The sequence below is a fragment of the Carcharodon carcharias genome, chromosome 2, assembly GCF_017639515.1.
Source record: "Carcharodon carcharias isolate sCarCar2 chromosome 2, sCarCar2.pri, whole genome shotgun sequence".
Taxonomy (NCBI): Eukaryota; Metazoa; Chordata; class Chondrichthyes; order Lamniformes; family Lamnidae; genus Carcharodon; species Carcharodon carcharias.
In genome coordinates, this window is record NC_054468.1 from 185,439,291 (window position 1) to 185,464,650 (window position 25,360).

Genomic DNA, 25,360 nt, shown 5'->3' on the forward strand with positions numbered 1-25,360 from the left:
AACTTAGTCAGAGATTATCATGATAGACATCATAGAAAATGGAAAAGGATCACATATGCTTCTGAGTAAGATTGTCATATAATGGCAATTGTGCTAATTTGAGGACAAATGAAAAATAAGTTGCAACTTACAATATAGGTTTTATGTCTGGATGATGCAAGCAGCAGCTCTTTATTGCGTCTGCCTGACATTATGCCACACCTGGTAGTATCTGCTGTTGTTACTGAGCTCTATTGGAAACACATTAAAGTATCTATCATGCATCTTCCCCATCTTCTTACATTGTTACATTCTAACCAAGATAAGCAGATTACCAAGAGGCGATACAGGCATTTGAAAATGTAATTATCACATTCAAGAGGACCCGACATAACTGACTAAGTACCAGAGATAATTTATTTGAAATAAATTTACAAAAAACAAAGCGGATATGAAACCATAAGGCATCACAATTGGCTTATTGCTCAATCTGCCAGACATGGTTGGTACTGTTTACTTTTACAAAGTTTCACTCAGAAGTATCAGAATTGGCTCAGTGGTAGTACTATCACCACTGAAACAGAAGTTTGTGGGTTTAAGCTATACACTGGAGGATTGAGCTCGTATTATAGGATGGAGTGCTGCTCTGTCTGATGCACCATCTTTCAGATAAAAAGTTAAACAGAGGCCCAGATCGTCCTCTCAGGTGAAAGTATAAAGCTCCATTGCACTATTTATAAAGACAGGAGTGTTCTATCCAATGTCATGAGCAATTTTTATTCCTCTACCAATATCGGTTAAACAAATTATCTGATCAATATTTCATTACCATTTCTGAAACTATACTGAACACAAATTGGCTGCCACTTTTCCTACACCACATATTGACTACACTTCAAAGCGTACTTCCTTGGCTGTAAAGAGCTTTGGAACATTCTGAAGTCATGAAAGATGGTATATAAATGCAAGTTCTTTAATTCCAGTTCAGATGGAAGTAACTCTTATTTCCCACACAAAGTTGTTTAAGTGATGCCACTCATTATAAAGAGCTCCTATTATGGAATTGTTTCTTTCACTGTTCCTTACCCAACAAAGGCAGGTAGGTAACAAAAACAGAATTACCTGGAAAAACTCAGCAGGTCTGGCAGCATCAGCGGAGAAGAGCAAAGTTGATGTTTCAAGTCCTCATGAACAACTCCGCCATTCACATCAAGGTCTTTCACACCCTCCCCAAGTAGAGGGTGGCAGTGGCTACATACGTTTTCAACTGAGGGACATTAAAACATTAAATGTATTTCTGAATGACTCTTGGATCTCATTTATCCATTCAAAACCATCGCTGCATTTCCTGGATGCTGAGAAATGGACTGAACCGTTTTTTTTTTTGCAACATTTTCGGGTAAAATATTTATTTTTTAGAGTCAACTTTGCTCTTCTCTGCCGATGCTGCCAGACCTGCTGAGTTTTTCCAGGTAATTCTGTTTTTGTTTTGGATTTCCAGCATCCGCAGTTTTTTGTTTTTATTAAGGCAGGTAGGTAGCTTGCTCCAAAGTCTGATGTGCTGTCATTTTAGAACTACATGAACAAAAACAGCCTGTGTAGTAATTATGGTTTTATTTAGTGACTAATGTACCTTTAAGAGTAATGCTTGTTAGGAATATCACATGACATGCAGTAACCAATGGGAGAGTAGCATGGGCTACCTCAGCTGTGAGTGTGGGGATGGGGTGGGAGTTGATAGCATATGTGTAGTTGCTGTTGAGTATATTGCTTAATGTTTCCACTCAAGAAGTGTCTGTAGATCAACTCTTATCCTTAATAGCACAACTCAGCCACCCAACAACAGCCTGGTTTGACCACCTTCTAAGTGGGAAAGTATCTCCTCTTTTCTCATGACTTTTTTTATATGGTTTTTCCCCAGTGAGTGATAAGATTGTGAATTTTCTGTTTGGGCATTCAGTGCAACTACATAACCAAGCTTGTAACTAAACTGTATAAATTCTTGTATCTGAACATTTAACACTCTTGTATAAAATCTCTGCTATTGCAACACTAATCTGAGCCTATTTGATATGTAATATTACTTTATACAATAATATTCACATATGTATAATTTCAAGTCTTTTATGAATTAAGGTAAATACCTTGGAGATGTTGCAAAGGGAATTTACCAAGGTACCAGACAGGGGGTCTTCAGTTATGTGGAAAGACTAGAGAAACTGGCATTGTCTCCTTGGACCAGAGAAGGTAGGGAGATTTAACAGAAATGTTCTAAATTAAGAACAGTTTTGATAGAATAAATAAGGAGAAACTGCTTCGACTGTCAGGAGGGTTGTTAAACAGAGGATACAGGATTAAAGTAATTAGCAAAGAGCCAGATGAGAACTTTTTTTAACGTAACAAGTTATTGGGCCCAAACTTGCTATCAAAATGACAGTAAGGCTAATGGCACTTGTCATTATTTACATAAAAATGGTACAGAAAGGTCAGAGAAGGAGGAGCAGATGCGGTGTCAAATGTTCAAACATTTCTGTCCAAGTGGTGCTGCTCTGCCATTAGATTCATGATGTGCTAGCCATGCTGTTCTTAAGGAACTTTCAGGTCTGAGGTATTGGTATTAATACAGGACAGAGCTGGCCAATCTAATCGCAACTGCTGTAGAGTTGTATTATCACTTTTTACCTGCTTAATTGGTATGTAAAGGTCATAGTGGTCAATGAGTAGATAACAGCTGAACAAATCTGAAGCACGATGAACATAGGCACAGAAAGGCTAGGTTTATAAGCAGTATTCTGAAGATTATAGTTGATGGTGGAAAGGAGTTAAGGAATGCTGTTTACAGGCCTGAAGGGCAACAAAAGACAGCAGGTCTACCAAACTGTGGATCGTTCACTCTCTGCAATGTCTCACACCAACCACACATGGGAAGTTATAAGGGAAGAGATGTGAAATTCAAAGGAAAGTACCAAAGTAAGAAGTGTGATTATTTCTTATTATGTAATTGCATGTGTCTGATTCACAATTACCATAGCTGCTAAGATAAAGGAGGTCAAATGATTAAGATAAATTAGCTTACTATGCAAGATATATTTAGAAATTCTGATCCTTGTTTTCAATTGTTCCATGATCTCATCCCTCCCTATCCCTGTGACCTCCTTCAGTCCTACAGCCCTCTGAGATCTCTGTGCTCCTTCAATTCTGGGCTCTTGTCCACCCCTGATTTTCATTACTCCACCATGGAAGGAGACAGCTTCAGCTGCCTTGGCCCTCAGCTCTGGAACCCCCTCCCTAAACCTCTCCACCTCCATTTCTCTCTCTCCTCCTTTAAGATGCTGCTTTATACTTACCTCTTTGACCAAGCTTTTGATCACCTGTCCTAATATCTCTTGATGGGCTTGGTGTCAAATTTTGTTTGATAATGCTTCTGTAAAGTGCCTTGCGATGTTTTACTATGCTAAAGGTGCTAAATAATAGCAAGTTGTTGTTACTTTACAAAGTGCTATTTGGGTATTGGACAGACTCATCTAAGGTGGAAAAATACCAACAATGATTTATTGGTTAGTTTCACTTAGCCAAAATTTAACCACTAATTTGTTGAAAGAAGAAAGATATTGCATTTAAAATCAATTTCAAAGTGAATTACAGAAATAAAATACTTCTGAAGTATAAGTCAAATCCTAGCCTAGGGTGGGCAGAAGGGAGTCCCTAATGGACTTGTAGGCGGGGCCCTGGGCCGTTTTAACTCTGGGCCCTCAAGTTATTATTTTAAAAGCATCTCACCCTCTGCACCGGTGAGAATGCATTAAGGTTGGGGGATGGGAGTGAGATTTTGGCTGGTAGCCAAATGCCTCCAGGAACCCAAATGAGATTTGAGCTTGTTACAAGGGCAGAAGAAAGGCAGCAGCAAAGACAGTAGGATTTTGTGCAGAGACTGGAAGAATACTCCTCCTCCTACCCCAAGGAATACTTTCAAAAATTTAACTTACCTTGGGGAAGAATTACCCCCCCCACCCACCCCCTGGTTGGTGGTGGGGGGGGGGGGGAGGATTTTCAGGAGCAGGCGCACCTCCGATTGGCGCCCCCCAATTAGGGGCGCGTTGCCATTTTATGTCGCCCATCATGACATCCGCCAGGAAGCGCTATGCGCTCCCTGTGTGGGCGGGGGGGTTTCCATATGCCGGGAGTGTGCTCTCTTGCGCACACGCACGAAAGAACGCACTCATCTCCCTAAGGCTAAGTGCTGCCTCGGGGAGATCAATGCCAAATTCAAAAATGTGAAATGTAGAAAAATAAAATTTCCGTGACGTCCTCTCATGTGACACTGTCACATGAGTTGGGAAATGTCCATCACTTTCATTTAAACTTTTATTAAATTTTTAAAAACCTACGTGAAACCTCAACCTCCTTTTGGATGAGGTTTCATTCTTTTTCTAATGCCCGCCAGGTCTCCCGGCCTGGCCTGCCAACCTTAAGGTTGGACGGGCAGGTCCTTTACGTACTTCAATTAGTTTTTAAATGGCCTCAGTTGGCCATTGACAGGTTGGCAGGCGCACAGCTGATTTGGCTGTGCCCCCGCCAACCTGAAAATTGAAATGACGCAGGGTGACGTTCGGAGTTCCGCCTGACATCATCCCGCATCAGTTTACGCATCGGCGAGCGGGCCCTGCCCACCGCTCGCCAAACTCAGTATCCTGCCCTTGGACTCTCATGGTTATGTTGTTCCATCAGGTTAGGTTTTGATAGTGGCTTGGTACTCTGCAAGCCTCCTACAATTTGAAGTTATAATCACTTTTTGACGCCAATTACACCAACAAGCTGTGCCTTCAATGCTTTGATTAGACCCTTGCCATGGGCAAGTAGCCTTCATGCAGCCAGAATATGAGCAATTGGCTGAGGTGTGAACTTGTTGGGGACACCGTACAAATCTGCCAACGGCCGTTTTAACCACCCCATCCCATGCTCTCCGTTTACACAGGGTGGTCTGGTTTTAGAACGGACCTGTAGTAATTGATATATTGTTGAAAGTGGCAGTTAATAAGCACAGAGTGAGGTTCACGAATAAGGATGAGACAAATGTGTTCAAGAGAATTTGTTTGACTTGGGTGGTGTATAGGGAGAGCCTTAAAGGGAGAGACAGAGATGGGGAGACAGGAGGGTTTAGAGAGGTGCAAATAGTGGGTTGAAGGGAACTGGATTGGGGGTGGACTTTTTGTGGGATGTTTGGGGGAAGTTGTAGTGCTGGAGAAAGGTTAAAAGATAGGAAAGGCTGTGAAGACGTTTAGGGGGAGAAATTTGTTTGTGTAGTGAACAGACTTATATCAATTTCCTGAGGGCTGGCAATGTTGTGGGCTGTGCTGGTTTCCCCTTTGATATTATTGAAGGATGTCATGTAGGCTATGCAAATTGCAGCCCATGGCCCTGTGTACCCTGCCTACACTTGCTTGTAAAGAAATGTAGCCCAGAGAGTTGTTTTATTTTGGGCATTAAAGCAACAATTAATTTAAAAGCACTCAGTGAGCCCTGGAAGGCTAGGTTTTCATGGACGGGGTGGAGCTTAAAATGTTTAAAAGTTTAAAAAGTTCAATTTACCTGTGTGTTTGCTAGGGAAGTGAGTGTATTGCAGCAGGGGGAAAGATATACCACGATCATCCTGCTGTTAACAGGCTCCAGCTAGCAAAAGTGTTGCTGTTAGCTGGCTCTGAGCAGCTGGGGCTCAGGAGAAGTCCCAGGAGCTGTTTGATAGCTCTACACGGCTAGGGCTCAGGAGAAGTCCAGGGGAGCTGAGAAGGTGGCAGAAGATCACTGCCTCTGTGCTGGAAAGGGTCAGGGCTCAGAAGAAGTCCTGAGAGCCACTTACAGCTTGCTATCACTGGGGAGATTGGAGCTTGGTGAAATCCAGGGGCAGTGCCAGCCCAGTGAAGCTAGGTGGTTATTAAAGAGCTGAAATTGCACCAGGAAGTAAAGGCTCGAGTGCAGACTTTGAAGTCCAAGGGAATGGAGTCTCGGGAGATGAGTTTGAAACCCTGAGAGGTGTGCAGTCATTGAGGCTGTCCGGGTTGGAGTGCCTTTGAAGGAATTCAGAGGCTTGTTCTTTGAAAGTGACAAGTTTAGAGCCCCTGTGAGGGAGACAGAGTTTTAATGAGATTGGTTGACTCACATGCCTGAATTTTACATTCCTAGGTCAGGTGCATGCCCGACCCGAACACATGTAAAATTGTGCAAAATAACGCCAGGCATGCATCCTGATGTCATTGCGCACGAGAGCAATATTGTGGTCGGTGGGTGTGCGCGGGAGTCGGAGCCGTGCCCGCCAACAATTAAAGGGCCAATTAATGCCATTTAAAAAGCCTATTGACTGAGATTTTATGTAGCCCACATGATTTCGTGCTTGTCGCACGGGCAAAACAGGCAGGCAGGCAGCCCGTTTTTATCAACTTGTCATCCAAGGGTGGGCTAAAAGGCCTCCAGAGCACAAGCACTTTCATTTTCTTTATGTTTTCGCTGCTGTCATGTTTGAGTTTTGCCAGATTTCCTTTTGATCCCCTTAGCTTTCTAAGCTGGTTCACCTATAAATCTGTACCAAAATTCTAACTAAATAGATCAGTCAGTACAAACCACAGGAAACATTGTCGTTTACAAAAGATATTACCTTGAAAATCCATGATCATTTGGCATATTGTCACTGTACTTAAATGGGGAGAGGCTCTCTAAACGTCAGATCCCTCATGATCTGGGCTTTCATTATGACCCAGCAAACAGATACTGCAGGTTTATCATCGGAGGTGTCCTAACTGACCCAGCAGTAAGTGTGCAATACGACCACATCCCTACATCATTAAAAACTGTTTTTAAAAAGGATTCCCCCACAAAAGGGGACAACCACACTTTGTTTGCAGCCCCCAGAGCCCCCTCCCACATTTCCATCCCACCCAGCCCGCGCCACCATGGCCATGAGCCCTAGCTGTGCCAATTCAGCCAGGCAGTCCAGGGCTGCTGCAATATCAAGTAGACCAGATGCAATCTTGATAGCATGGGCGTCTACCACTTTGGAGCATTCTACTCTTGAGATCAGTTGGTTATAGGTTCAAATCCTACTCCAGAGAGTTGAGCACATGGGCTTACAGTCCCAGTGCAGCCCTGAGAGTGTTGCACTGTCTGTGGTACCCGTGTTCAGGTCAGATGTTAATCTGAGACCACGTCTACCCTCTCAGATGGATGTAAGAGATCCAACATTGTTGTCTATGGGAGCTTGCTCTGCGCAAATTGGCTGGCTGGCACATTCTCCACATTGTAGCAGTGACAACACCCCAAAAAGCAGTGAGGCACTCTGGGGCATCCTGGAGAAATGCTTATTTATTACTTTTTCTGCCTTTATTGATGTAAGCGTATGAAGGGAACTCTCTCCCCAACTCTTCTCCCTTCCCCCCCCCACCCACAACTTCTTCACTGCTGCCACAAAGTTTACTTAGATCAGTGGTGCTGGCTGGGCATGACCTGTAGATTTTCAAGGCATATTTCAGAGCTACTGTATACAAATACATTGAGTCAGTAAAGTTTTAGTCAGGATCAGTCCATAGCCAAAAAGCCACCGTATTAACACCAACTTTGTTTCCATGTTGTAAGACCTATTTGTTTTTCCACTGGAAGTTTAACTGAAGTTACCGAAGTTGTAAGGGATACCATTGGACCCGGTGCCCGAATCGTTCCCACCTCCTCCCGCACCATCAGGCCAATCACAAGACTTGTTTCACGCTTGGCAGGCCTTAATTGGTCACCCAGTGTGAAATCACATTAAGAACCTGATCTCGCCCAGGAGCAGAATCTACAGCTGCTTCCGGCCCCGCCAACTTCACAAGCGTGAACTTCAGGTTGCAGTGTGTACCGATGTCTGCGTGGGTTGACGAGAAATCCATGGGGGATCTGCCTTGGTCCCATTTGTTATGTATTTACAGTGTAGTGTGTTTGACCACAGTTTGCCTGTTAATTCACATGTCCCTCAAATTAACCCTGAATGTTAGAGTATAAGATAGATATTATAAATTGTTTCATCTTTTTAACCTTGTACAGTGAAGTTTATTTTTGTTTGTTCAAAACCTGTGGAATCTCATGGATTTATTCAAGTGTCCTGAATCTCAAACTTTGCCTGCTTTTAAACAAAGCTTATTGGTCTCTAACCGTATCTTGCCAAAAACATGGGGGTCTGGTCTAGGATCATAACATGAATTGGGGGCTTGTCCGGGATTTCAAATCCATAAATGAGTACAAGTGCTGGTACTTACTGAGGGTAGCATTTATAAGAGCTCCACAGTGAATTTTACTATGCTGATTGAAAAGCAGAATGTCTTTTTCAATTGCTACAACTTTCCTAGAGAGGGAAGATTTATCCCTGAGTGACTTGCAACAATTAACCAAGGCTGGGTTAATTGCACTAGCAGAAGAATTAGAGGTAAAATCAAAAGCAAGGACTAAGAAAGCTGACATAATTGAGGTAATGGCGCAGCGTTTGAATTTGGAAGAAGGAGAAGTTAGTCTAGATGGTAATTCAGTTGGGTTAGCAAGAATTCAATTGCAGATGAAGCAGCTCGAGATCAAAAGGGAAGAAAAGAATAAAGAAAAAGAAAGAGAAATGAAAAAGCTTGAGCTGGCAAAAGAAAATGAAAAAGCTGGAACTGGAAAAAGAAAGAGAATGGACTGCCTGGCTGAGTTGGCACAGCTAGGGCTCATGGCCATGGTGGCGCAGGGTGGGTGGGATGGAAATGAGGGAGGGGGCTCTGGGGGCTGCAAACAAAGGTTGTCCCCTTTTGTGGGGGAATCCTTTTAAAAAAAACAGTTTTTAATGATGTAGGGATGTGGTCGTAGTTTGAACTTGAACTCCAGAGATGAGGTTAGCAAGGGAGGAAAGAGATAAGGAAAGGGAAAGAGTTTCAAAGAGAGAAAGAACTCAGAAAGCATGAATTGGTTAGAGAAAAGCTTAGATTATGGGGTGAAAGAGAGTAGGTCAGATAAGAAATTCACTCCCATTCCGAGCTTTGATATAACCAAGAGTCTTTGCATAGTGCCTAAATTTACAGGAGATGGAGCTGGGAGATATTTTATCTCACTTGTAAAGGTAACTACAAAGCTAAAGTGGCCAAAGGACATGTGGACTCTCATTCTGCAAAGTGTTTTGATCGGAAAGGCTATGGATGTATATTCTAGCCTTACAGAAGAACAATCCTCAGATTATAAGGTAGCTAAAACTGTGGTACCTATGCTTCAGGGACAAGCTGATAAGCATTATCGGTTGGAATTTTGGACTGTAAATAAAAGACTGAATTAAACATTTGTAGAATTTGCTAGGGAGAAGGAAATGTTGTTTGATTGGTAATTTTGATAACTGAAGTTAGAACAAACTTTTGAGAATGTTAGAGAGCTTACTGGAAGAATTTCGAAACAGCATTCCAATAGCTATTACGTCACACCTGGAAAACTGTAGGGCTTCTAAAGTACGGGAAGTGACGGTTTTGGCAAATGGATATGATACATCACATAGGCAGCTAGGGGGTGGTAGATCTCCATTTGTAAACCCACAGGAAAACTGGAGGAATAGAAAAGAGTCTAGCTTTAGGGAGAAAGCGGAAGATGTTCCAATCAACAAAAATGTTAGAGGATAAAAATGATATAACAAAATCAGTATGGTTTTATTGCCATAAGACAGGCATCTCAAAGCCAACTGTTGCAAGCTGAACAGTAAACCAGTGGCAGTAATAGGAATGTTTAAGGAGTTTTCAGAAAAGGTTATACCAGGAAAAGAAATAGGTGTTAAATCAATAGCACTGGTGCAAGTAACAGACACGAGGAAATTTGCACTAGAAATTGAGGATTGCTGAAAAAAGAGACTTTTTTTGTCAAAGCTTTTTGTCTTGCACTCGTCAGGACAATTTGCAAGAATACCAAATGTAAAGGGAACAACAATTTATACTGTATGAGAAGAGAGTGCTGGTTGGTTGACAACTGGACTCTGATTGGTAGAGGCATTGCCATGGAGAATGCACCAGTTGATGGTGACTGCCATGTATTGTTTGAAATTTAAACTAGGCAGCTTGACCTTGATTGGTCAAGGCATTGCCCTGAGGAATGAACCAGCACATGACTGTTGCTTATTTTGTTTAGCTGAAACAGGTTCAATGTGTGTACATGTTCTTTCTGTTCACAAAGAACAGGGCCCTATGCATTAATAAATGTAGCTTCCAGGACACTCAAATGCGCCACATTGAAAGCCCAACAAACAATCTTAAATTGGTGTCAGCATAATTCTTAGAGTACTGAGGATTACTTAGTAAATGTTGCCCAATCATGGAATTACATCTAATGTTGGACACTGTTTTGAGTTTTGCAAGCATTGGCTGGTTGGATACAGTTTGTACCTTGCCCATTGCGAACAGTGGCTGGGACAAGCTGTTTGATACGATCTACCAGTCTTTGGGATATATGGCCTACATAGCTAGCATCACACTGGCACTAACATTCATATACCACATTACTCATTTGTGTGATAGGCAGAACATCTCTTTGGCTTGATGGCAGCATCCTGTTAGTGGCAAACAGCACTCATGTCCTGATGGAAGCAAGGCAAAAAGCTTTGACAAAAATAACTTTTTTTCCGCAATACTCAAGTTCTGTACTACCAAACACTAATTTCAAGATTGTAAGAAACCCATTGCATCTGATGTTTTTTAACCTGGGGATAGATATGGTTGCAACAATTTTTAAAAATTCATTCATGGGATGTGGGCTTCGCTGGCTGGGCCAGCATTTATTGCCCATCCCGAGTTGCCCTTGAGATGGTGGTGGTGAGATGCTGCCTTGAACTGCTGCAGTCCATACCACATACATCCACATTGCCCTTAGGAACGGAGTTCCAGGATTTTGATACAGCGACAGTGACGTAACGGTGATATATTTCAAAGTCAGTATGGTGGGTGACTTGGAGGGGATCTTCCAGCTGGTGGTGTTATAAGGGACTTATACTGAAAGGGAAGTCATTCCATTTTTGTCCAAGAAAGAGCCTAGAAAAATTGTTATCCTGAGAGATACTGGTTCGGCTCAGAGCTTATTGTCAGCAAAGGATTTGGACCTTACATTAGAAAGTTCACTAAATCGAAATGTTTTGACAGGGTATTAATGGCAAGTGTGTGCCTTTCTCATTGCGTAAAGCAAATTTAAATTGTGCTCTGATGAAGAGGCCTTGTGTGAATATACATATGAACATATGAATTAGAAGCAGGGTTAGGCCACTTGGCCCTTGAACCTGTTCTGCCATTCAATAAGCTGATGGCTGATCTGATTGTAACTTCAAATCCACATTCCCGCCTATCCCGATAACGTTTCACTTCCTTGCTTATCAAGAATCTGTCTAAATCTGCCTTAAAAGACACTGCTTCCACCACCTTTTGAGGAAGATAATTCCAAAGGCTCATGACCCTCTGTGAGAAAAAATTTCCCCTCATCTCTGTCTTAAATGGGTGACCCCTTATTTTTAAACAGTGACCCCTAGTTCTAGATTCTCCCACAAGAGGAAACATCCTCTCCACATCCACCCTGTCAAGACCCCTCGGAATCTTATATATTTCAATCAAATCGCCTCTTACTCTTCTAAACTCCAGCGGATACAAGCCTAGCTTGTCCAAACTTTCCTCAAAAGACAACCTGCCCATTCCTGGTATTAGCCTGGTAACCTTCTCTGAACTGCTAATGCATTTATATCCTTCCTTAAATAAGGAGACTAATACCACAGTACTCCAGATGTGGTCTCACCAATGTTGTGTATAACAGGAGCATAATCTCCCTACTTTTTTATTTAATTTTCTTTGCAATAAATGATAACGTTGTATTAGTTTTCCTAATTACTTGCTGCATCTGCACACTAACCTCTAACCTTTTGCGATTCATACACAAGGACACCCAGATCCCTCTGAATCTCAGAGCTCTGCAATCTCTCACCATTTAGATAATATGCTTCTTTTTTATTCTTCCTGCCAAAATGGACAATTTCACATTTGCCCACATTATACTCCATTTGCCAGATCTTTGTGCAATCGAACCAAGTCACTCTGTAGCCTCCTTATGTCCTCTTCACATTTTACTTTCCTACCTATCTTTCTGTCATCAGCAAATTTAGCAACCATACCTTTGGTTGCTTCATCCAAGTCATTTATTTAAATTGTAAAAAGTTGAGGCCCCAGCACACCACTCGTTATGTCTTGCCAACCAGAAAATGACCCATTTATGCCTACTTTCTGTTTCCTGTTAGCCAGCCAATCTTCTATTCAAAGCAAGGTATTACCCTCTACAGCATGAGCTTTTATTTCAGCAATAACCTTTGATGTGGCATCTTATCAAATGCCTTCTGGAAATCTATGTCCAGCACATCCACCAGTTCCCCTTTATGCACAGCATGTTACTTCTTCAAAGAACTCCTTCACAAAACCATGTCAACTTTGCCTGATTACCTTGAAATTATCTAAGTGCCTTGTTATAACACCTTTAATAATCGCATGTAACATTTTCCCTATGATGGATGTTAAACTAACTGGCTTGTAGTTTCCTGCTTTCTGCCTCCCTCTCTTGTTGAATAAATAACTGGCTTGTAGTTTCCTGCTTTCTGCCTCCCTCTCTTGTTGAATAAAAAGTTACATTTGCTTTTTTCCAATCTAATGGAACCTTCCCCAAATCTAGGGAATTTTGGAAAATTAAAACCAATACATCCAGTATCTCTAAAGAAGAGTCATACAGACTCGAAACGTTAACTTTGTTTCTCTCTCCACAGATGCTGCCAGGCCTGCTGAGTTTTTCCAGCATTTTCTGTTTTTATTTCAGATGTCCAGCATCCACAGTATTTTGCTTTCAGTTTTAGCATCAACTATCTCAATAGCCACTTCTTTTAAGACCTAAGGATGATGTCCATCAGGACCCAGGGACTTGTCAGCCTGCAGCTCCAATAACTTGCTCAGTATCACTTCCCTGATGATTGTAATTTTCTTGAGTTCCTCCCTCCCTCCCATTTCCTGATTTACAGGGATGTTACTTGTATCTTCTATAATGAAGGCTGATGTGGTTTGAGTTGTTCCGAAATTATCTATTAAGAATGTAGGGCAGGATTTTTCAGTTGGCTTGCGTCCCGACGTCATTGCTCTGTCTCGCGATGTTTCGTTCGGCAGCTGTGCACCGGAGTCGGCTGCGTGCCTGCCGATATGTAAGCAGCCTATTAAGGCCATGAAGAAAGTAATTGATGTAATTGTTAATGCTGCCCGTCCAACCTTATAATTGGTGGGCAGGCCGAAAGGCCAAGTGACCTTTGCGTTTTTTAGGAAACCTCACCCACGAGCGGGATGAAGTTTCCCAAAACTTTTATTAAATAAATAAATAAAAATCCAAAATATAACAACATGTCACATCTCATGTGACACAGTCATGTGAGGGAATATGTTTAAATAAATTTTTGAAACATTTATTTAATTTTTTTCGATATTGATTCAGTCTCCCTTAGGCAGCTCCGTGCCTCTTTCGTGCCCTGGCCCCGACTCTCCCTCCGCCCCCCCCTCCCCCCTCAGCACAAGTAGCACTAAGTGCTGCTGCTTGGGTATTAACCTGGGTGGGTCTTAATTGGCCTTAGCCCGTGTAAAATGGCAGCACAGAGCCGATCTCCGCCCACAACTGCCCCTGCCGAGCCCGCCCGCCACCTGAAAAATTCAGGCCATAGACTTTATATTGACAATGATATAATGGGCAGTAGAATTTTTCCACCAGCTGGGATGGGGCATTACAGTTCCAAACTTCTTCCTGTGAATGAAACTCCTTGTCTCTTTGTGATCCAGTTGAGCAAAGAATTGATTCAGATAAAAATACTGATGTACCCATCTCAGTAATGGACAATACAGAAGCAGCAGATATGCCTGCAGAACTGGACAAATAAAGGTTTTCAACGGAAGGGACTGAGACTGCAAAGTGATCCAGAAGGGTCAGTGACTCCTGACACTGAATCACAAGTGCTCGCCAGCATCGAGATACTGGAGACTGCAGGAGGAATCCAGGAAAGTGGACAGCTCATAAAAGACCATATAAAACCCCAGGAGGATTGGAATGATGTGATTCGTGAATCGCATGGAAGACTTCAAGTATTGGAAAGAACCCTAAAAGCCCAAAATGAAGAGGCAGTTAATATTGCTTGGAAAGAATTAACTAAAATTTGCTTTGAATGGGATGAGGAAAATTTGAAAGATTACAAATTATTTAAAAATCAGACCAAACAGGACTATGAGACCTTCCTGCTTGAGCATAAAAAGCAGCTGAATGACATTCTTAAAGTGGTGGAGGAAGATCTTGATCAGGAAAGGAACAAGTTGTTGGCACAAAAAGTTATCTCAAAAACAGAATTCAAAATGTTTGGGTCTGGAAAATGAACTTAAAAAGGATGATACGACTAAAACAGAAGAAGGAGAAGACAGTTTGACTCTGGGCTTAACTTTGTGGAGTTTAAAGATGAGAAAGCTGCAGACATGGAGGACAATCAATATCAAAGGATGGGATCAGCAGCGACTGTTTTAAAAATGGTTTGAAAGTTTATCTGTGAACGACGAGGAGGAGGAATTTTCTCTTGCAGATGAACCTTTGGACAATAAAGAAAACTTCATCAAAAGTAATATTTTTCATGTTAAACAGGACATGGAGCTCAGCAAAGTGCTGATGGACTTGTGAATTTCATTGGACAATGTGGGGAGAGGATGATTATAGGGTAACCTTGAATGCATAGGTCAGTTTTAAAATATATAACATTGTAATTTTTCATATTCTAAATGGTAAATAGAAGTGCATCACTTTGTGACGCATTTTCATTTTTCTTCTGGCAAGGAGGTGTTAAATACTTATTTCATAGTTCGTAGTAGTATTTTAGTGGTAATTTTTAGTTCTTGGAAGATTAAGGTTTAATTGTAGAAAATGGGAAAGTGCAATTAAAGCAGCTGGAAAATCTTTACACTTAAAAGGTTGGGTTAAAAGGTTAACAGCTAGCAAGGTAAGATCATAAAACAGCAGGTGGGCTTACTTAGCTGGAGAATTGGAGCCAATGGCCAGAATTATAAAAACAAAAAAACTGCGGATGCTGGAAATCCAAAACAAAAACAGAATTACCTGGAAAAATTCAGCAGGTCTGGCAGCATCGGCGGAGAAGAAAAGAGTTGACGTTTCGAGTCCTCATGACCCTTCGACAGAACTTGAGTTCGAGTCCAGGAAAGAGCTGAAATATAAGCTGGTTTAAGGTGTGTGTGTGGGGGGCGGAGAGATAGAGAGACAGAGAGGTGGAGGGGGGTGGTGTGGTTGTAGGGACAAACAAGCAGTGATAGAAGCAGATCATCAAAAGATGTCAACGACAATAGTACAATAGAACACATAGGTGTTAAAGTTAAAGTTGGTGATATTATCTAAACAAATGTGCTAATTAAGAATGGATGGTAGGGCACTCAAGGTATAGCTCTAGTGGGGTTTTTTTTATAATGGAAATAGGTGGGAAAAGGAAAATCTTTATAATTTATTGGAAAAAAAAAAGGAAGGGGGAAACAGAAAGGGGGTGGGGATGGGGGAGGGAGCTCATGACCTAAAGTTGTTGAATTCAATATTCAGTCCGGAAGGCTGTAAAGTCCCTAGTCGGAAGATGAGGTGTTGTTCCTCCAGTTTGCGTTGGGCTTCACTGGAACAATGCAGCAAGCCAAGGACAGACATGTGGGCAAGAGAGCAGGGTGGAGTGTTAAAATGGCAAGCGACAGGGAGGTTTGGGTCATTCTTGCGGACAGACCGCAGGTGTTCTGCAAAGCGGTCGCCCAGTTTACGTTTGGTCTCTCCAATGTAGAGCAGACCACATTGGGAGCAACGAATGCAGTAGACTAAGTTGGGGGAAATGCAAGTGAAATGCTGCTTCACTTGAAAGGAGTGTTTGGGTCCTTGGACGGTGAGGAGAGAGGAAGTGAAGGGGCAGGTGTTGCATCTTTTGCGTGGGCATGGGGTTGTGCCATAGGAGGGGGTTGAGGAGTAGGGGGTGATGGAGGAGTGGACCAGGGTGTCCCGGAGGGAGCGATCCCTACGGAATGCCGATAAGGGGGGTGAAGGGAAGATGTGTTTGGTGGTGGCATCATGCTGGAGTTGGCAGAAATGGCGGAGGATGATCCTTTGAATGCGGAGGCTGGTGGGATGATAAGTGAGGACAAGGGGGACCCTATCATGTTTCTGGGAGGGAGGAGAAGGCGTGAGGGCGGATGCGCGGGAGATGGGCCGGACACGGTTGAGGGCCCTGTCAACGACCGTGGGTGGAAAACCTCGGTTAACTCTGACATGTCCTCCTTCTTCCTTAACCGAGGTTTTCCACCCACGGTCGTTGACAGGGCCCTCAACCGTGTCCGGCCCATCTCCCGCGCATCCGCCCTCACGCCTTCTCCTCCCTCCCCCATCCCCACCCCCTTTCTGTTTCCCCCTTCCTTTTTTTTTCCAATAAATTATAAAGATTTTCCTTTTCCCACCTATTTCCATTATAAAAAAAACCCCACTAGAGCTATACCTTGAGTGCCCTACCATCCATTCTTAATTAGCACATTCGTTTAGATAATATCACCAACTTTAACTTTAACACCTATGTGTTCTATTGTACTATTGTCGTTGACATCTTTTGATGATCTGCTTCTATCACTGCTTGTTTGTCCCTACAACCACACCCCCCCCCACCTCTCTGTCTCTCTATCTCTCCGCCCCCCACACACACACCTTAAACCAGCTTATATTTCAGCTCTTTCCTGGACTCGAACTCAAGTTCTGTCGAAGGGTCATGAGGACTCGAAACGTCAACTCTTTTCTTCTCCGCCGATGCTGCCAGACCTGCTGATTTTTTCCAGGTAATTCTGTTTTTGTTTTGCCAGAATTATAAGCTCGGCTTGCCAGAATCACATCCCTGGCTGGATCATCTGGACACGGTATCACGCCGACTTGCTTCACAACTGATGAGCTGCACTTTGCTCAGGACTTCGAGGTGTGTTTGCCTACCTTGCTTCAGGCTGCACTTATGGTCATCAGTGCCAGGCTTTGCAAGCAGCACCACATCACTTTCAGGGGGGCTCACAGGCACATCTCTATTTACAAGACCAGCCATAAGGTGGAGGTGGCTTTTTAACGGATGCAGGGATATGTCTTGCTTGGGGAAGGGGGAGAAGTGGTCTCGGGCAAGGGAATAGGCTGCAGGGCTAGAGAATTACTGGGGAAGAAGAGCATCCCAGGATGTGTGTGGGGACGAATGTTGATCTGTGCAAGTGGCCTCAAGAGGGTGAGGGCTGAGGAGGCAGTCTCCTGAGGAGATGAGGCCAGATGGAGATGTGAGTGATTGTGTGAGAGAGTGATGTGAGTGTGTGTGTGTGTGAGAGTGAGTGGTGATGTCCCTTGAGCAGTGAGTGAGATGCCAGTGAATGTGTGATGGGCTTGTGAATGTGTGAGGTTAGAGTGATGAGATGGTTGCCTTACCCTGGCAGCACAGTTGAGATCATTCATTCTCTTTCTGCACAGGGTAGTGAATCTCTTTTGTGCAGCGTAGGCACTGACCACCACTGCCACTGCCTCCCCAGCCGGAGTGGGGACACTGATGGGCCTCCTGCGGCCAGAGCCGGGGTAGAGGACATCATGGTGGGCTCCAATGGTGTCCAGAAGACCTCGCAGGGATGCGTCACTAAGTCAGGGGGCTGCAGTCTCCTTGTCTTTCGGGGCCATGTCTTCTGTGCAGCAGTCCTGGGCTGAAAGCACTGAGAGGTGTGTACGCCGCTACAGTTTAAATATGGTGCCTGGCATGAGGAAGGCACGAGGTGACAGCGTGACGGGTGAATTGGAGGCTGCCCGCCAGAAAAATGGCATGTTTCTCAGGAATGCATGATTAATGAGGCAGAATTGGGATGATATGGTGTTTAAAAACCTGCCATTGCAGCCAGCAGGTAAAACATCCATTTTCCTGCCCGCTACCGCTAGAATGGTTGACTCACAGTATTTACTAATATCTGGGTGGGTTGCTGAGAAATCCATGGGATCTTTCTTGGTTGTATTTACAAGTATTTACAGTGTGGTGTGTGTTTGATCACAGTTTGCCTGTTAATTCAAATGCACCTCACATTAAACTGAATGTTAGAGTTTAAGATAGATATTGTAAATTGTTTCATCTTTTTAACTTTGTATAGTGAAATTTATTTTCATTTGTTCAAACCCCATGGATTCTTGTGGCTTTATTCTCTTAGCAATTGTCTTGAATCTCAAACTTTATCTATTTTAAACAACACATTAATGATCCCTAACCAGATCTTACCAGAAGCTTGGGGGCCTGGTTTAGGATCATGACAAGAGCACCAACTAGAAGTGCTGCTAGATGAAAAACATTGTTCCCCACTAGGATAGAAATTTTGAATTTGAAGTTTTTGGAGCCAATGTAGGTTAATGAGTTGGGGATATTAGATGAAGAGGCTGGATGCAGAATAGGGTATGCGCATTTTTGAATGAACTGAAGTTTACAGAAAATGGAGAATGAGAGACCAGCCCACCTCAGGAGAAGGTGCCCACAAAGGCAGTGTTGTCATTGCTGGGGAGTAGGTATGGTTGGAGCCGGGCTTGCTGACCTGGGAGAAAGTTCGAAAACAGCCACAGGAGTTGCCGGGTGCAGAGGTGGGCTATTAAAAAGGCCTGCCTCTGTGCTGTGAGATTTTACCCCAGTTATAATAAGCACACAAATGCCTTCCAGCCCTCAGCCGCACACTCCCTTATCCTCCACACACTCCCCATGCCCCATTCATGCCAACTCATGTCTCCGTCCACCCCCTATGGCCCCTTTTGCCAAGCCCTGCCCTTCCACTTACCCCCCTTGGCTCCTCATGCCCACAATGCCAAGCTAAGCCCTTCTGTCCACCCCCTCCCCCCATTGGCCCTATCATACCTCCAATGCGAAACTATGGCACATCCATGCCCATTGTCCCACTATAAACTATAGAACCAATGAACCCTATAGTGACAGTAAGATGTGTTAAAGAAAGCTTTAAAAAGGTAATTAATTCATAATGTTCCACTATGTTAAAAATGTTATTTCACTTAGAAGGCAATAAAAGCGTCAATCATTGAGACCCTATAAAGTATTAATAGCAAAAACCACAAGCCCTTGAAACCACTTAACCTTGTGTAAATAAACATTGTGAAATTGACCACAGAGATAAGAGAACCTGAGCTGTTAATTAAACAATGTTTTCTCTGGGGTTGCAGTTGTTTCAACAAGAGCAATAGTTGTCTGGGCTCAGGCTGAGACCCAGAGAAAATCCAGTCCATGGTGTAACTTAATGCTATGATAATATCCTATGATATCTCATTAACTAACTGTCAACTCTCAGGTAGAGGATAGGATCAACATCTTCACCAAATACTAAAGCAATTGACAAAACAAAGGTTCATAAATATAACCATCGTTTCTTGTGCATCTCCCTCTTTGGATTCAGTTGGCAAATGTCCTCGTCTGTGCTAATTCCCTAATTGTTTATTGAGTAAGTGTTAGTTCTAGTATCTTTATTGATGATGAAATAATAACCTTTTCTTTACTTCTTTGATCATTCTTATTGCTAATGCATACATGAAAGACTGGAAATTACTTTGGATGGTATTAGTGGGTAAATGCTTTAGTATGACATTCCTCCATCTGCTATTTTAACGCAGGTGTTAACTTGTTCATTTTAAATATGCTGACACCATTATTAAAATACCAGACCGTTAAATGTTGTGTGAACATTGTTAAACTGCTATTATTGCCTCCAGCAATTTCTGGGGTAAAGTTTTCACTGTGCATTAGACTAAAGAGAAATTATTTTACTGCCACTGGTTCATGAAACTTTAGGAAAATAACTTCTTAAAACTTTATTCATGAGCAAATGTATACTCAACTTTTAGAAAACCAATGAAGCATAGAGGAATGATATAGTTTAATATGTTTTGCTGCAGTGTTTACTGATGCAGCAGTTCAATGTGAAGTACTTTGAGCTGTTCAAGGTGACAAGATACAGCACTAAATCCATTTTTTCCTTTAATATAGTACAACATAATTTTAAATCTGTAATTATAAAAACCCTTTTACTTAAGAATACATGTTTATTAGCACTAATTGTAGAAAAATGGTTTTAATAAAGTTGGTTGGACATTGTGTTTGGTTGATTGCTGTTCTAGCAATGATATCCCATGGGTGTAAATACATGGCCTTTTCCAGTTCATTTGGTTCTAAATAGCATTCTTGGATAAACAGCAAAAAATGTAGATAGTGCCATCAGCTTCCTCACATAATTACAAAACCAACCTATTTCAGACCTGTTGTCCACGGGCAAATAACTTTATCATACTTGAAAAATAAGGAAAATACATAAAGGGAATTTTACAAGTTAATTTTGTTATGTAACTGCTTTTACAATTAGGAATTGAAATTAAAATTTTTAGAGCAAAATATTCATTTTTCGTTTAAGGTAATTTTTACTTTCTATTATTTTCTCAGCATGAACATTGGATGAAGAGGGTGGGCAGATTTTCTCCTACTCCCTCTGCAATGTTACTCTTGATGTGCTAAAATGTGGGTGACTCATCCATTAATATTGCCTTCTTCTCCATAGGGGAGGTACCTGGTCTGTATTAGGCATCGTTTTGGAAATTACTAAGTAGGGATCTGCAAACTATCTCCTAACTGTTCTTTGGTATAAGATCTTGGCACTCTGGTATCACTGTGCACTTCATTCTCTGACACAGTAACACCAGGCAATTTAAGACCATATACCCTTTTATCACATTTGGCTTTCCTTAATGGTGTTTTTAATATACAATGCTTCATATACCATGGTGAAACAAATGTATTTAAGTAACCAAGTTTAACATTATAAGTTATAATAAACTGAAGTGAAATAGGCCAAATGAATAATGATACCCTATATATTTTTGGAATCTGATTAATTGTGTTACAATTATGAAGTTTATAAGATTGTTATATTTGGGACTGTTAGTTTAAGGTAAAATGAAGGGGGTCATGTGACCTGTTCTGAAACCTTCCTGACAGCAAGCATGAGTGGTTTGATTGATAGAGATCAAAGGGGGCCCAGATTTTTGTACTGGGAAGAAGGTGCAAGTTGTTTACAATTGGAGACACTGGCAGCAACCTGTTTCCTAACACTGGAAAGACTGTGAGTCTTCCAAGTCCCAGAAAAGTGTTGACAATGTTGGATTCTAAACAGTTGTGCTTTTAAACTGTCCGTTTAGTTCCAAGATGAAAGTGTGTTGGGCTCTCAAGGGTAGCTAATCAGAATTTCTACCAAGGCCCATGTGATTCACATTGCCGGAAATGGGCTTTGAGAGAGGAAGGATTTCTAAGATATCCCTGAAAACTCACAGGCACAGTTAGTCTGCCAGGGTCTGGGAGACAGGGAGCAGAAAGAGGCTGAAAGTTACTGTGTCGGAATGCTCACACTTGGATTGAAAAGATCAAATTCGTAGTATGTTATAACAAGGCTGGAAGATTCATCTAGCTTGGGTTAGAGAGAGAGGATCTCCCAGAATACTCTCACCATGAAGGACAATCCTAGGGTTAGAAGTTACCAGACTAAGAAAAGGAAAAGAACAGAAGTTAGCCTTTGGGAGCTGAGAATCATTTTGGACTGAATTTGGGAGAACTGAATGTCTACTTCAAGGACAGTGTAATTTGTATTTGTGAAGTTTGTTTTTATGGTTGTGCTAAAAATAAAAGGGGAAATTTGTTCTGTTTAAAGTATAAGTTTTCTAGAAGAATGGTGTTTACTCAATAGCATCTTTTGTAAATGTCTTAAATGTGAAATCTTGTGTTATCATTCTTTCAGCAACTAATTGGAAGTTTGGATTTCTTTTTAAAAGTTATCGGTCTCTACAAGGATCATAATTATTTATGACAGAATCTATTCATAATTTTCAATATGTAAGCAGATTCTTTCTTGATGCTGACATCTGAAGTATCTCCTGTTACCATTGCAGAAGGGTGAAGGTGACTCATGTGGACTGTGTGATATGCCCAGTCTCAGGAGGGTATCTTCAATTACGTTGAGATACTCAGTTGAGTGTGAAAGGACAGAATCAGCTAATCAGAACACTATATTTTATGGAGATGTAACCACATTAAGGATAATATGGACACGGGGGAATACGGTAAGTTGTAAATGAGAACCTGTAGCTTGGTCGATGGAGGGGATTGTAGACCCCATCCTTTAACAAATTGTCTGTATCAGCGACAACCCATTGTAGTTCATTAATGTCATTTGATTATCCATTTTGTTTGTTCAGAATGCTTAAGTAATTAGTTTGTAAACACATGTGGCCTTCAGGGGGGTTTGTGGCAGCAGTATAAAATGAGAGCTTTATATATTTTAATAAAATTAATTGATTAATCCATATTATTAGAAATAAGAATACTTCAGTTACAATGTCTCCCTTAGTCACTTAATTTTGTATTAATGAAGGCAAAGAGGGGGAGACATTGTTCCCATGTTCCCACAAAGTTCTCATGCCATACTGGTGCAAGAGCAGACAAAACCCCTATTAATATAGTATGCTAACTATTCCAAGTAGCATTTTGATTCAATTTTAGAATTGCATAAACATTTTATTAGTTTGGCTCAATTGGTAACATCCTTATATCAGAGTTGTAGGTTCAAGCACCACGGCAAACCTTAAAACCATAATCTATACCAACAAGTAAGAGTAGCATTGAGAATGCTGTTTTGTTGGAGGTGATGTTCTGGGATGAGGCATTAAACTGTGCTCATCTGTCCATTCCAGTAGCATATAAACCAACTGATTGGATTTAATATGGACAATCAGAATTTTAGGGCTTGTTTTGTGTATTCATGTTTGCAGATGAAAATGAGCATAGAAGGCAAATGTAGGTGAATGACCTGAGGTACGTTTTGATGAAATAATTGATGATTGTTGAAAATGCTCATGTTACTTTGATTTTCCTTTATTTGGATTATAAATCTAACAATTATGAAAAAAATTAAGCCAAACAGAGTCTGTCATCTTTTCCAAAATTTCCAAGGCGATGTACTCCAGAGCATCCAAGAACCAAGGCCTACAGAGGTTTACAAAACAGAAGCAGGCCACTTTGCATATCATGTCTGTGCCAACCCTTCATAAGAATGTTCCAAACGTAGTCCCACTGCCCTATTCCTTCCCTGTAGTCCTATATCTTTCTTAGCTTCAAATGCCTGTCTACTTTGCTTTCAAAAGATGTACATTGCAGCTATTCCCCATGGCAAAGCATGTCATGATCTGTGCACTGGGCTGAGAAGGTTAAAGTGCTTCAGAAAAGCATCTCTAATTTTTCACCAACGACATTTGGGAAAACTTCAGGTTTTCATATGCTTATACTTCTTTTCTCTCCAACATAAGTGAAGGAATGTTGTGTGTATGCACAACTAAAGTTAAAAGCCTGTTTACCTGCTTGCTTTCATATGCCATGGACTTGTAATCAGGTCTGTTCTCAAGTTGTCAGCTTTCTGGGACAGTGACAGTTTGAAATGCTGGCTAACTTTAGTTTTCTAGTTTGACATGTCTGGAGCCAGGAATATTACTTTACCAGGAGGAATTTCCCCTTATTCCATAACTATTTCCCTAGCTTGAGATTTCCCCATTAATGGAAACATCTTCTCAACATCTACTCTGTCAAGCCTCCTCAGAATCTTATACGTTTTAATAAGATCACCCCTTTCTTCTAAACTTTAATGAAAAAAGGCCTAATCTACAGTCCAGTCCCCAATCAAAAGATGAGGTGCTGCCCCCTGAGCTTAGGTTGAGCTTCACTGGAACACTTGAGGTTGAGGACAGAAAGGTCAGAGTAGAAGAAAGGTGGAGAATTAAACTGACAGCTGACTGGAAGCTCAGAGTCATGCTAGCAGATGGAATGGAGGTGTTCTGCAAAGTGGTCACTCGATCTGTGTTTGGCTCTCCAGTGGAGAGAAGAGCACATCGTGAGCAGCGAATACAGTATACTAAAAATAAGTACAAGTAAATCACTGCTTCATTTGGAAGGGTTGTTTGAAATCTTGGTCAGTGAGAAGGGAGGAGATGAAGGTTATTTCTCCTACGCAGTGGGAAGGAGATGGGGTGTTAGGGGTGATTGAAGAGTGGACCAGGGTGTCATGGAGGGACAATAGCCCCTTTGGAATGCTGAAAGTGCTGGGGCAGGAAGATGTATTTGGTTGTGGTGACACACTGGAGGTGGCGAAAATGCCAGTGGATGGTCCGCTAAATACGGAAGCTGGTGGGGTAGAAGGTGAGGACAAGGGGAACCCCATTGTGGCTCTGGGGTGGAGGGGAAGGGGTCAGTGCAGTGTTAACTTCAGTCTTGAGAGATACGATTCTTTCTTTTACAAAATGGAAGGATTTGACATGATCTGGACACATGGGTGCTAACCTGGGTTTTTTTTTAAAGAAGCTCATAAATTCACCTTGGAACTGTAAACAAACAGTCCTCTTCCAAGAAATCACCTGACCTATATGGTACTTGAGAAGGAGTTGTTTGTTTGTGTTTAACTGCAAAGAACTTTAATTAATGGAAATCTGGGAGACAAAAAGGCAATCACATAGGAGAAAGGAATTAAACTTAAATTGTGAACCTACTTGTTTTGAAGGCAGTCTTGTTGGAGAACAAGCTGAGAAAGGAAGGCTACCTTGACTGGCTGCCTCTTTCTACCTTGCCTAAAATTGTGTGTGGCTATCAACCTATAGTCAGAGAACCCTCATCTGAGTGTAACTAGTCTGCATTTGGACCTGCAAATTTGAGACCAGTGGTGAGAACTTCCAGACATCCAGTGGCCTGTCTGCACATGAGAGAACTCGAGACCCTGTGGACTTTATCCTTTATTTTATAACGCCCATCCTCCAAAGCCCACCTCTGCAGAGAGATTCTATCTGCTTGTCCTTCTTTGTTTGTTTGTGTGTGTGTGCTGGGGCAATTCTATAGGAAGAGATAGATAGTTATACTTCCCGATTACACTTGTGTGTTAACCAGTACTTGCGACTTGTTAAAAGAAGTTTTGTTTTAAGAAATAAATTAATCATTCTGAGTTTTTGAAAGAAGCCTGTTCTGAGTCTCTCTCTCCTGGGTACTAGAGGTATAGGTACACATTTGGCCATTTCGGTGAGAAAATTAAACATTTAAAGTAATGGTATGGCCAGTGGAGTAGTGGGGCTTGATAATTCACACACTCTTCCCATCCCGGTGATGACAGCAGAAGTGTGTGAAATAGATCAGACATAGTTGAGAGCCCTGTAAAGCATGCTGGGGTGGATG